This window comes from Bos grunniens, chromosome 7 (assembly GCF_055505025.1).
Source record: "Bos grunniens cultivar Pamir isolate PY7600 chromosome 7, Bosgru_T2T1.0, whole genome shotgun sequence".
NCBI classification, from domain to species: domain Eukaryota; kingdom Metazoa; phylum Chordata; class Mammalia; order Artiodactyla; family Bovidae; genus Bos; species Bos grunniens.
The window spans coordinates 24,993,805-25,007,961 of NC_141171.1; positions in this window are offsets into that span (position 1 = coordinate 24,993,805).

A 14,157-nucleotide genomic window follows, 5' to 3' on the forward strand; every position below is an offset into this window, starting at 1 on the left:
GAATACAAAGAAAATTTTCTTTGCTACTGAAAAGCCAAAAATTCTCTTTTGCAGTAATACTTCCAATTGAAAGACATTTTCAGAGAATAATATAACAGTCTCTCAGGTTAGTATTTGTCAAACAAAGGTATTTGGAAGCCTATTAAGTCTGAAAGATGTTTCCCCTTGAGCATGGAGAGCTCAAGTTTGATTTGACAAAGACATAACTAGGAAGTCCTACAAAGAACACAACTGTTGATGCTGAAGGTGACCTTGCCATTTCAATTCAGTCCGAATTAGATTCAGGAAAAAACAGAAACAACCCTCTGCAGGTAGACCTTCAAGAAATGTTCAGAATAAAATTGTGCAGAAGACTTAAAACGCCTTCTATTACTACTACTACTACAATAATGGGATACCAGAGAGTTAGGCTAAGAAGCTAAGTTTCTTTGGAGACAATTTAACAGCCTTACTGGGATATAAGCTTCAAGCTCCCTGGCACTTACTCTGTGTTTCCCAGTATGTGGCTACTGCCATCAGAACCACTGGAGACAACTTAATAAAAAAAAACAAAAAAAAAAAACAAAGGCCTGGCCCAGGCATAGACTTACTAAATCACAATTTATTGGTCAGGGGTCTGAAAATATGATTTATATTAACCTCCCCAGGTCATTCTGATGTACAAAGAGATTAAGAGCTACCACTCAGTTTTAAAAGATACTTAGAAAGGATCACCTATTCCTGCATAATCCCATTTCTTCCTCCTCACTATAGCTAAGATATAGGATATATTGAAAATGGCAACAAGGTTAGATACAACTCAGGACTATGCAATGATCCAGGGGTATCAGTGGTGAAAAAAAATGTCTCCATAGCTTCTTCATTCATTTTCTCATTCTTGAAATTCTCAAAACTCTTCATTGTCAGAAGTTTGGGAAAATGCGGGGAGCTGCCCGTGAGACCAGGGTCCTTTGTCCAAAGGACACAGCTCTGGGAGCTGCCTCAGTCCTTGAGGGTTTGCTTGCAAACATAGCTCTCTGTCCCGCCACCCCAGAGATTAGGCGCTTATTTACTGCAGGCACCTGGAGTTCTGTGCAAACTTCTCACGCACAGAGAAATGTTATCTGGTGTAAGAAATAATAACAGGGTGCCATTCCCATGCTCTCAAGATTTCTTGTGACTATAAGATGTATAGGTCAACCAAGAAAAAATGTCAACTGTCTTGTCTTTCTCATGCTTTTCTGTATAAATATGAGATGCTGAATAAAGTTGGTGTCAGACTGCGTCCCTTCGTGGAGACGTGTCTGAACCTCTCGACCCCATCTTTGCTGTAGTCTCTTGCTTTAGTTTCTTTCTTAGCCCCGCCGTGCACGTTTTCGGGACCTGATCGACTTTGCCGGCTGGCACCAGCAGGAAAACGATGTTTAGAAAGTCTAATATCAGCTTGACAATGATGCTTGGTAATAAAGTTAATATATAGTCATACTCTTATATTCAGCTAAGGCCTCTGTGGCCCAATTCAATATACAACATCTCAAAACACTTAAGACAGCAGAAAGCTGTTTAAAGTATATGAACCTGGAGATCCAACCAGTTCATTCTAAAGGAGATCAGCCCTGGGTGTTCTTTGGAAGGAATGATGCTGAAGCTGAAACTCCAGTACTTTGGCCACCTCATGCGAAGAGTTCACTCACTGGAAAAGACTCTGATGCTGGGAGGGATTGGGGGCAGGAGGAGAAGGGGACGACAGAGGATAAGATGGCTGGATGGCATCACCGACTCGATGGACGTGAGTTTGAGTGAACTCCGCGAGTTGGTGATGGGACAGGGAGGCCTGGCGTGCTGCAATTCATGGGGTTGCAAAGAGTCAGACACGACTGAGAGACTGAAGTGAACTGAAGATACTTAAAAAGAACAAACGTTCACCTTTTAACTAGAATAAATCAGGTAACCTATATTTCTGATAAAGTATATTCACTGGAGAAGTATATAAACAAAATATATTTTGTAAAAACTATAAAACTAAAAAACTAACTATAAAAGCAAATTTATTAAATAGCCTCAACTAGAATGTAAATTCTAGAAGCAGAAAATTTTGCTTTAGTCTTTGCTGTATATACAGTTCTTTGACTAGGTTCTGGCACTCAAATTGGCTATTTAGTATTTAATATGGTTGAAAAGAAAATGGTAACTATTGATATTTTCACAAATATCCATCTATGTCTCTTTTCCCATAAGCAACAAATATCCATTTATTTATGTATCCCTCACTGTTTCACTCCCTAGAACTCACTAGAATTTAAAGAACATGTCTATACATATATTTTTTAATTTACCATCTACCCTCTGAAAATGTAATTGTAGGTAACTTTTGTACGTAATTATGTAATTTGTATGTAATTGTATGTAATTTTTGCTAATTACATACAAAGCTGTACCAGATTGTCTGTGTGTGTGCTTGCTTTTCCAAGTACTGTGCACAGTAGTAACTCCCTATTTTCACTTACATTTTTATGGTGATTTTTCATGCTGTGATAATTTGCATTCTTTTTTGGTAAACACCTGGCAATTTCCTATTTGCCCATATTCCTAATATGAAAGAAAGAGCTGCCAGTTTAAACAACTGCTAACAAGTCTCTACATTAAAAAGTGTTAAGTTCTTTTCAAGTATATGTTGCAGAATTTTCCCAAGTTGATGTTTGCTTTTTAATACTACAGAGTTTTGTCCAACATAAGATTTCACTTATTTTGTGGTCACATTTTTTGGTATTTTACAATTTTTATCAATGCTGAGATAAGCTTAATCAAACATGCCTATCTGCTCATTAGGTATAGGGGATCATTAAAGTTCAATTTGGTGAAGTGGTCTTTAGTTTGGAAAATGTGACCTGACTTACGGTATCAACTTGAATAAATGAATAAAGTTATGCTGTAACTTCTAAATTATGAGAAATCTGTGAAGAGTTGGTCATGTGTTGAGTTGATAATTAACAAAAGAAGTACAAGTGATAAGCGTGCATATTTGGAATACTTTTTACAATGTGGTCCTTAAATAATCTTATCATCATTCTCTCTTCCTGAAGATTGAAAGGTACGCTTCGAAAATAATCATTCATCCTCTGGCCTTAGTGGGCATCTTTTCGAGCTTCCCTTGTTGATGGATATCCTCAGCCTCTGATTCTGACACAATGGGTGACCTTTCCATGTAAGCCCACACTTCTTTGTCTTTTAACTTCCAAGTATGCTTCCTTGAGAGACCACAAATAGTGTAATTAGAGGTTATAGCTATAACCTTACATTTCCCTGAACTTAGCAGCTACCCTTGACTGTCCTCGTTTTAGGAATGGCAGTAAAATCGGTTATCATAAGAATGCAACTGAATTCAGTTCAATTTTCTTTTTAAAGTACAAAAGAATTATCTCTGTGTTGCTCTGAAAATGACCTAGAAAAAGGTCCAATTCAGGATAGTGAAAATTCAGTTAGGTTTTAATATTAATATTTAGGTGAAATAATGCATGTAAGTGAATAATTTGTTATAAAATTTGAACAACTATCTCAGAATATTACTTCTAAATTTCATATAAAGTTGGTTTTTAATAATCTGAGCTCACAGAAATCACTAGAAATCACTGGGAAGAAATGCACCACTGTACCATGACTTTGCCCAAAGCTTTTAATCTGGTTAAATTTACCATGTTTCCTAGCATTCCCTAAACTGATGCGGTGGCTACTTCAATCTTTTTAAAAAGGAGCATTTCTGAATGGCTAAACTTAAAGCAGCAGGAATTATGGATAAGTCTCACTTTTGAATTCTTAGATTAATTAGAAATTCCCTCATGAATAGACAAGAGCCTTAAGGTACGGTAATTTCAAAACCGTACCCTCAGAATCCTTCTGCCACGTAGAACATACACATTCATACAAACCAATGTTGAAAAGTTAAAATCTGCAGAGAGGAGGATGGCTAGAGACAGAACACAAACAGAAAAAAGAAAAATGAGCTCTGCTGGCCCTGTTTTAGTCAGATGTTTGACTATTTACAATAAAGGGAAGTAAAAAGGTCAGAAAGCACCACCAAATACCGACAATTAGGTCTGCAAAACTCTGAGCAGAGCCTCAGAGCTTTTCTGAAGTCACTTTGTGTCTCCTCCCCACGACTGCCTCATCCAGGCCTCACTGCTTCCACAGGGCAGAGGGAAGCACAGAATCCAAATATTCCAATTACGCATTTATACCGAACACAGACAAGTAGTGTAAAATCCTATTGGGAGTTTGTATCAAATACTTTACACTTCTTACTGCTAAATAGAGTAGGCACACCAATTACAAATGATTTTCTGATTTATAAATTTGCATTTTGCTAAAACAGTAATGAGCCCTCATTTTTCATACCTCCGATCAGCTTTTCTGTATGTGAGGCCACCAGCTCTTTGAGCTTTGGTTACCAAATAAACAACATCCCCTCAAAGCTCTGAGGGAAAATCAACAGCCTTGATCTGGCCTCGTTAGGAAGACATGAAAGCCCGCTGAACGCATCACTGGCGAGGAGATGAGTCTGCATTTCGGTAGCTCATCCATAAATGAAATTGGATGAGTTCATTTCTAAGGTTGCATGTACTGAAAACTTCTTTAATTTCTAATTAAGCATTCACTATTTCTCAGTGTATTTCACCATGTAGGTTTATAACAATCCCATTAAAAAATGCATGCCTTTCCACAAACAAGAAAAGAACAGAGAGCCAGGGGGAAAATAGAAACCTGTTATTAAAACAGACTCTGAACGGAATGTTGAAAATGCTGGATCTCCTTCCACTTGAGCAATTACCCTTTTCTTCAAATGGTATCTAGATTACATGATCGATTTGTATAAAATGAAAGCTGGGATACCATCATAATTTAAGCCCCAGAAGAGCAGGGACTTCACTTTTCTGTAAATGAAGACTTATATGGAAGATAAATAATGAACATGAAGAGATGAGTGGCTCTGGACGAAGCCGTGTTAAGAGCCTTATTCCCACATCATACCCCAAGGGGGCGCCATACAGCTTCCAATTCAGGTGTTCGCTGACTAGGCTCTAAGCGTGCTTGCCCTGAGGCATAGATGTTTTCAGTCCTCTGAGCAGTCAAGCATTTCAGTATGTTGCCTCTCCTGGACTGATTTTACTGGTTTACCCTGAAGTACTTTAGAAATGTTAGTTTTTATTTGTACTGTGATAGAAAGATTGAAAACCACTTAGCACATAACAAACTAGCCAGTTAAACTTGAGCAACAGGTGTGACCTGTTGCCGCTGACAGAACCTCAGTATGGATCTTAAAGTACATGTGATTGTAGGACCAGCCACCTGAACTTGCCAGCCAGCCTGCCCCACAAGGCCGAATAAACTGAAGTGCTCAATTCAATTGCTTACTTTTCCCAGGGAGGTAAAAAAACAAAACAACAACAAAAAAACCCTTAATTTTCACAGAACATCATTTGGCTTATTGGAGTACTTCTGGTTCTTTTTGATAAGAAAGGTAGCTACTTTTCTATTTTGTGACTGGAAGGCATGCAACTAGTTCATTAAGGGGGGTGGCGGTGGAAACACCATAATTTGGGTAGAAGTAATAGAAACTGGAGACAAGGTCTTTGATACACACCACTTGAGCTGGGTATCTTTCATCAGAAGACCTGCCCTGTCAGATCAGACTTTCAGAAGTTTCAGATTAGACTATTCAGAGTTGAGACTGTGCTAAGTACTTTACAAACATTATATGAAGTTCTCATAAGTAAAAAAAATATATATATATTAGACACTGAAAAAATTGGAGTTCACAGGACTAAGTGACAAAATTCAATTTATTCCAGGTGACCTCTAAGTCATAACATATAAGACACCTGGTTGGTTGATCCATTCCAATTGCTTACTGTGGGCCTCCAACTAAAAGTGCATACACATACCCTTCCCCATCAGAATTCTAAGCTCTGTGAAAGTACAGTAAATGTAGATGCAAGGTCCCCAGATGACTTTGCTGTGTAGACTGATAACCAAAGTAAAGAGCTGCCTGTTTACCAACTAGGGCAGACTAATTCTTAAGTCCATCTTCAAGCATTCATGCATGTTCAGATGCTCGATCATGATCAATTCTGCATGATCCCATGGACTGTAGCCCGCCAAGCTCCTCTGTCCATGGGATTTCCCAGGCTAAGAATACTGGAGTGAGTTATTATTTCCTCTCCCAGAGGATCTTCCGACCCAGAGATCAAACCCACATCTCTTGAGTCTCCTGCATTGCAGGTGGATTCTTTACCAAGAATGGCACCTTAATATTAATAATCAGAATCAGACCTAGTTATAACAGCTAACAGTTTTGGAAGCAGGCAGAATTCTCCCACTTTCTTTTTCAATATTATCATCAGATGACTCCATACAAGAAAGATGTATTGGGTGAAGAGAGTTTCCTAGAATTTCAAAATTAAAGACAAACTGAGTGACAGGAGTTATTTTTCCCCCACTCTGGAGGCATATTAGATTCACTATGGGACAATTTTTAAAAATAATGATTCTAGGATTTTAATCAGAGATCAGTTAAATCAGAATTTCCAATGACAGGCCTGAATATCAGTATCATTTTAAACTCCCTGATGATTTTAATGCAGAGCTATGATTTAAGAACCCCTGTCCTTAAGGCTTTAGAGTGAAGTTCAACCTGTCATCTGACTATTAGGCAATGCTCCTCTAACTTTAGCCTGCATAGAACCACCTGGGAATTCTGGTAAATCACAGATTATGTTCTGGTAGTACTAGCATGAGACTTGAGAGCCTCTATTTCCCATACGTATGATGGTGACGATTTGAGGGGTTCATTGAGTAGCGAAGTCTTAGAGCACTTGGTTCTCAAACTTGGCTGCACATGTACCAGGCCTACCGGTCCCATTTTATTTACTTATATTGCCTACCCCATCCCATGGGCAATCAGGTTTGAGCACTCTGGGTTACGAAATGCCTACTGCACGCTGACTCCAGGTCACCTGGCACAACTCGCAGCACCCGAGCAGAGTTGTCTTGAATCAATACATAAAACAAGTAATTGGCCTACTCAACTGTGCTGGTGTATTGTGAGCTGTCCTTCCCCATCGCTGGTATTTAGGAATATTCAAAGCCACAAAGTGAAGTGGGAGAGCCCACTAAAATAGGGTTCATTCATTCTAACTCCCAGCTGCAGATTCTTAACCTGTCAGTGTAAGGATAATAGGAATAACCTGACAAGGTTATGAGTATTAGTTAAGTCACAGCATCTATCTAAGTACCTGGCTTTTATTGGGCTTCCCTGGTAGCTCAGTTGGTAAAGAATCCACCCGCAATGCAGGAGACCTGGGTTCGATCCCTGGGTTGGGATAGGCCCCCCTGGAGAAGGGAAAGGCTACCCACTCCAGTATGCTGGCCTGGAGAAGTCCATGACTGTATAGTCCATGGGGTCCCAAAGAGTTGGACATGACTGAATGACTGTTACTTCACTTTTCAAGCTGCTATTCTTACCCATTTTGTACCTATGCCTTCACAGGTGTGGGGCATGCCCAGTGCAAAGTTGGGCAGCTCTTTTTAGACAGCTAGACTAAGCTCCTTCCAGGGACAATGAAGCTTGAAATAAAACGCCCTAACTTGTTAAAGGCCAGAAAATATTACAAGTATTAAACCAAACCGTAATATATATCATGACATATTACAATGCAATTATATCTTTTGGACTTCTCTGGTGGCTCAGTGGTAAAGAGACAATGCAGGAGACACGGGTTTGATCCTGGTCCAGGAAGATCCCCTGGAGAAGGAAATGGCAACCCATTCCAGTATTCTTGCCTGGGAAATCCCATGGACAGAGGGGCCTGGCAGGCTACAGTCCATGGGGTTGCAAAAAGTCGGACACGACTTAGTGACTGAGCAACAACAACAATTTTATCTATTAAACCAAACCAACCAACCCAAAGCCAAAGAAACAAATCGTACCAGAAAGAATGAAAATAAAAAGGCTGGAGGCTCTGGACTTAAATCCCATCTGGGGAGAATTAGTCTTCCAGCATTCCCTAGTTGTGTTCAGGACTTCATCTCTGTACTAACCACCCTGTGTGGCCTGTTTATTCTCTCACTAAACTGCATTCCTTCAGAACAACAGCTCTCTCTTCTCGGGACATTCCCCCACAGGGAGGCTTTCACAGGGTAAGTATTCAATAAAGCAGTACCGAAAGAACAGATAAAATAAACCCATATGTACTCACTCCAGAAATCTCTTGGTAGCCACGGTTTGCTTGCATTCTATTTCTTACGTGTTAAAATATTTCAAAACCTATTGGCTGGTCAATCAGTGACAGAAAAGGTTTCACCAGATGCTGTTAATATAAATAAACCCTATGCACCGGAACGTTTTTCCACATTCCAAGTAGCCAAAAACTCAATTGTACAGAGTTTTGTGTACAATTTACATTTTAACAGTGATTGTATGATTAATTTTTCCAGAACTATTTTGCTATTTTGCAAGTTAAGGTGGATTCAAATCATTTAACATCATCCCAAGAATCACTTATAAATTTAGTAGCTCTTCCAATAGAGTAGAATTTTTCAAGGGGTCAAGAGTAGATGCTTAACCTATTTTTGAGACATTTCAACCATCCAAGCTGATCTTAATACTCTTCAGCAAAATTTGTGAATTCACAGAATCTACTCCAATATCTAAAATAAAAATCTATGCAGTGTTTCACAAAACTGAGCGACAAGCTCTCATTCATTTGTTCTTTTAAAAAAAAATTCTCAACCAATGCATTCAATCTAAAGTCTCTAAGCTGGTCCAGACATCCCATAAAGATGATCTTTTTTTTTTTATGAATGCCCTATGCCTTATTACAATCACTGGATTTCTCTTTTATGTTTGTCAAAGAAAAAGAAAACGAGGTTAACATTTAATGGTCATGCCTTTATAATTGCGTTTGCATTTTCTAAGATGTGTCCTTTAAAATTATAAAGGGCATCCTTGACTGAACCAATACAATGATTCAACTTCTCTCCTAAGAATCCATTTAACACTTGAGGGCAATCAACCATACTGTGTTTCTGTGGCTTGGATTTGTAAAACTTCTGAGGCTCCTTTAGGCAACCTGGTCAGTCTTATTTTAAATGAAGGTTTCCAGGAAAGTATAACACTAACATCTAGATGAAAGGGTAGATGTTTTTGGTTATCTCATCCAACTTCATTTCCTATACAGGAGAACCTAGAGTTGTCTCAGAAAGGCTTGTGGAAAGCTGCCACAGAGAGCGAAGACAAGGACCACAGCCCCATCCCACCATCCTCTCCATTAAATCCATCACACCTGTCTGCTGGGAGGTAGGTACACCCTCCTTGGAGCGCTTGTACTCCTCCAGGTCTGGCTGGCTGTGCCACATCTTCAAGGCACCCAGACGGCTTCTCAGCCTTGTTTGTGCAGCCAGTAACCTCGACTAATGAGGCTTAACAGCTCTTTTTGGACAAAGAGCAGGCTTGCTTACTGTCTGCTATAAAAGTTCAGTGTAAATCCACTGAGTGCATGGAATTCATCTGGCACCTCCTGCATCACCTCGCGGGACTGAGGCGCAAAGAGAACCAAAGCAAGTATGCTACTGATCACACTGCTCTGTCTCTGAGCCAGGAATGCCATGTCTTCTGGAGCATCCGTGAAATAGGAGCACTCTTATTTACTAGCTTTTAAGAAGTGTACAATCAAATCCCAAGCTTGACACTAATTTTAGCTTGAAAATTCAAGTTTACAGTTATTATAGCAAATTATTTAATTAGATTTATTCAGAACATCTGAGATTGGTCAATATAGAAAGAAAAGAAGGATCTGACAATATATATGCATTCCCATTCCTCTAAAAAGTTTTATGCTAATTTTGGCCCTAATCATGTCACCAAAGACTTTTTTCTCAAAGCTAACTAAAATATTCAGGTATTTACGAGGTAGATTTCGTTTTAGCTAAGTACAGTCATTTTGTAAGTAAAATATGCATCAAGTAGTATGTCAAAGTAATATTCACCACAGATATATTAAGCTTCTATTTATCTCTGAAAAATCTGAATACAGAGGTTGAGTGAGTTGACAAAATTTCTAAGAAAATCACTTTTTTGAATGCACAGCTAAATCAATTTAGTTAATATTTAAAGGAAGATTAAAGAGAGCAAGATGGTTGGCATATAATGGAACTCTTTCTCCTCTTTCTCAATGAACTCTCTAAAGAAATAAATATTTTAAAATATTTAGTCTTCAACAAAAGCTATTTATAGCAAACAGCATAGATAAAGTTGTCTGTATACATTAAAACAACATCAACAACTTGGGAATAAAGAATTCCCATTTGCACCCATGCTTCCTGCATCACCATGACTTGCTCAGAGAGGCTTCCCTAGCATGACACCTGGCTCTCAGACTACAAGAGGGAATAGTTATATAGTAGTTACACAGTAACTTACATAGTAAGTAGTAGTTACGACACTTGAAGCAGTTACTAAAATCTGCATTTTAAAGTCTCAGCCTTCTCACTTCCAACCAAATTGGATGACCTTGGGCAAGTTACTTATTCAGTTAGTTCTTCAGTTACATCATCGGGTTGTTAATGAGGAATGAGTTAACAGATATTGACGATGTAGATACCTGGCACATTTCCTAGTATGATGGACACTCAAATGTTAAATGTGATTCACTTTAAAAATCTTAAGTATAGAATGCAGACCCTTACCCATGGTGTAGTTCCGTCCAATCTCTTCATCATACACATAAGACACTTGCCCCAAGTGTTAAACCTTTTAAGAATGAAGCTGGGTCTGCCATTTCAAAGCTTTACATTATACAACATACTATTATGTAAATATCCAAATACATGTGTTTATGCCTTTATGTTTTAAATGTGTTCTCCAGTATTTAAAGGAAATCCTCCATTCTTCTCTTTCCTGCCAATATGTCCAACTTTTTTTAATATGGAAAGAAAGATATATGATAGACACACACAGAGAACATTACATCTAAACCATGCTGTCTATCTGCAGGAATGAATTGTTGAAATCCAACATGGACCTCATAGGACAAAGAATATTTAAGTTTTGCCAAATTCCCCAAAAGCAAAAAAGCACTTACTGTATATGAACGGTATAACCAAAAAGATGCTAACATTTGAGTAACAGCTAACAGTTTACACCTGCCTTCTTTGTATGTTTCTGTATTCTTTCCAAGGTCTTAATTTCTTGGAAAAATCCCCACATTTCCAACACTTACAAAGCATTCCACATTTTTAGTTGGGGCTGCCAAACAGGCTATTTTGTGAAAGCACAATATGCATTTTCCAGAAGCCCAATTCAAAGCCGCATGTATCCAAAATACATTAACAATGAGTATTTGTGTATTAACCATAGGTTCTGAGACACATCACTTTTCATTTCTTCCATTTACTGTCTCAAGTGGGAGGAACAATTTAACAAGAAAACAGCTGCGAAAACAATGAACAAATCTGAAGCCAAGGGACTTTTACAGCTGAGTAGTGAAATATACTGTGCAACTAACAATTATATCAAGAAATGAAGCCTCATATATGACAGGTATGCTCTAAGAAATATGCACTATTTTCTGCAATGAAAAATACAAAAAGCTAACCGTACAATGGAAAATGCTATATAATTAACACAACGGACATACACTGTCCCTCCCACCCCACTATTCTGGAAACAAACTAATAGAAGCTAATGGGAATGTAGAGATTTATATTTATTCTCTTGAAATTCCCACTTAGATCCTTCCTCTTTTTCCTTCATATAAACATGATTGCAAATCAAACAAACGCAAAAACAACAAAAAAACAAGTATATTAGTTTTCTACTGCTGGATAACAAAATATGCCTAATTTAGCAGCTTAAAACAAGAGAAGCTTATTAACTCACAGTTCTGTAGGAGTCCTGGCACAGCATGGGAGCCATCTCTGAGACTCAGAGTCTCACTAGGCAGAAATCAAGATGTAGGGGTCTTGCCTGCATTCTTACTTGGGGTCTGAGGAAAAACTTGCTTGCAAATTCACTCAGGTTGTTTGCCAAACTGGGTCCTTGTGCTTGTACAACAGAGGTCCCCGATTCCTTGCTGGTCTCCCCAGTCCTTGGCTTTGTAATCAGCAATAGAGAATCTCCCTCCACCGGAATCCCTCTCACATGCTGAATCGCTTTTGCCAGGAACAGTCCAACCCCTTTTACAAGCTCACCTGATTCAATCAAGAACACAAAGGCAGTCTCCCTACCTTAAGGTGAACTGATTTGAAACCTTAATTACTTGAGCAAGCTCTTTATAGCTGAACAGAGATTAATTAGTATTCACCTGTCAGGGAGAAGGTGTATATACAACCAGAGTGGGAACCTTGAGGTTCGGTTCAAAATTCTGTTTCCTACAACATGCAAATCAGGACAATAATAATCTCTTCAGTAGTAATTAACAGGTTATTTTACTGGAACATCATTTGGGACTTTAATAAAAGTCAATTTTTGTTAAGATGTCTTAAGCTTAAAAGATAAAGAAAAGCAATAAGAATTCTAAAAGCCAATTGCAATTATTTTATAAATCCATTTCCATCATATCAAAGTAATTGATATAGCTCATCATGATATGGTGATTTTTCAGTTATTTTTAATCAGGAGTTGTTTAGTTGTTGAGTCGTGCCTGACTCTGTGACCCATGGACCAAGGCTCCTCTGTCCATGGGGTTTCCCAACAAGAAAGACTGGAATGAGTTGCCATTTCCTACTCTGGGGGAATCTTCCTGACCCAGGGATCGAACCTGCATCTCTTGCATTGGCAGATGGATTCTTTACCACAGAGCCACCTTAAACAGTGAAAATAAAGCTCCATGGAGGATTAAGTGACATTAAGGATTTCAGAATATGAGTTTGTAGTTATTTGATGATGAATATAATGAAAACATTATATTTCATTATAATATGAATGAAAATTCATATTATTTTCATAATATGAAACTACGATTTTCATATTATCAGCCATTTTCCTGAATTAATTAAAAACCATCAGGAAAGAAGGCCAGATTGAAGAAAAGGAAGGGAAAGGTCTCAGCACTAGAAGCAGCCCTTGAGCTCTGAGCACTGTAAACGGTATACAGCTTCACAAACTCTAAAACAGAGCCTACTGTTCTCCCCCTTTCCTTCTGATAATCTTTAGAATTATCAACTACTGTAAGGAAGTCCAGGTTGTAGAATTTTACAGCAGAAATGGACCTGCAAGATCATGATCTTTAAACTTTCACCCAGATCTAGAGTCATATCTACCAAAATAACAACTTTTAAAGAGAAAATATTCTTCCTAATTAGAGAAATATGGTAATTAAATGGGTATTATAGGGTATTTGGTTTCCTGGTTAAAACAAGTTGTCACTTTTATTTTCAATTTTACAAATATTTTATGTTTTAAAGTTTCTCCATATATTTCAATAAATGATGTGTCTTGATCCTGTTTCTACCCTCCTTGCAATTCAATATACTGGACTCTTCTTTAGTTTATGTGCTCAAGGTCTTTATTTACATCAGTTAAAAGAATTCTGTTACCCTACAAAATTGCAGACACTTCCAATTCCAAGACTAATGTATTAAAATTAATTCAGGTTTCCTACAATAATAAGGCCTTGTCACCTTGCTTGCATGATCAGCAAAGAAGGCAGAATTCAAAATTATATTACTCTAAATACAGCATTACTTTAATGCTGTATTCACATTCCTGAACCTCTGACATAATTCAATTCACATTTACTAAGAAGTTACGCTATATCTGATTTTGTACCAAACTCTCAGCTTCTATGGGCATCTTTGTATCTTTAGCACATAGAACAATATCTAGATGTACTCAAAATAAGCTTTCAGAATAAGTATAGAATAAATGCATAGGTCCTGCTTTCCAGGAGCTTAGAATCTAGTGGGAAAGATGGGTTTTAGCCCAGTGAAATCCATTTCAGACTTCTCACCTACTGGCCTGGAAGATGCCACTGTATTATTATTTGTGTTGTTTTAAACTTCAGTTTGTGGTAATTTAACACAGCCATAGGAGACTGACTCAAGGTCACAGAATTGTTTTCAGCTGTGAAAAGGTTTCACTGGGGTGGTGTTCCAAGGGAAAGGAAGAGCCAGGGCTCCATGGAG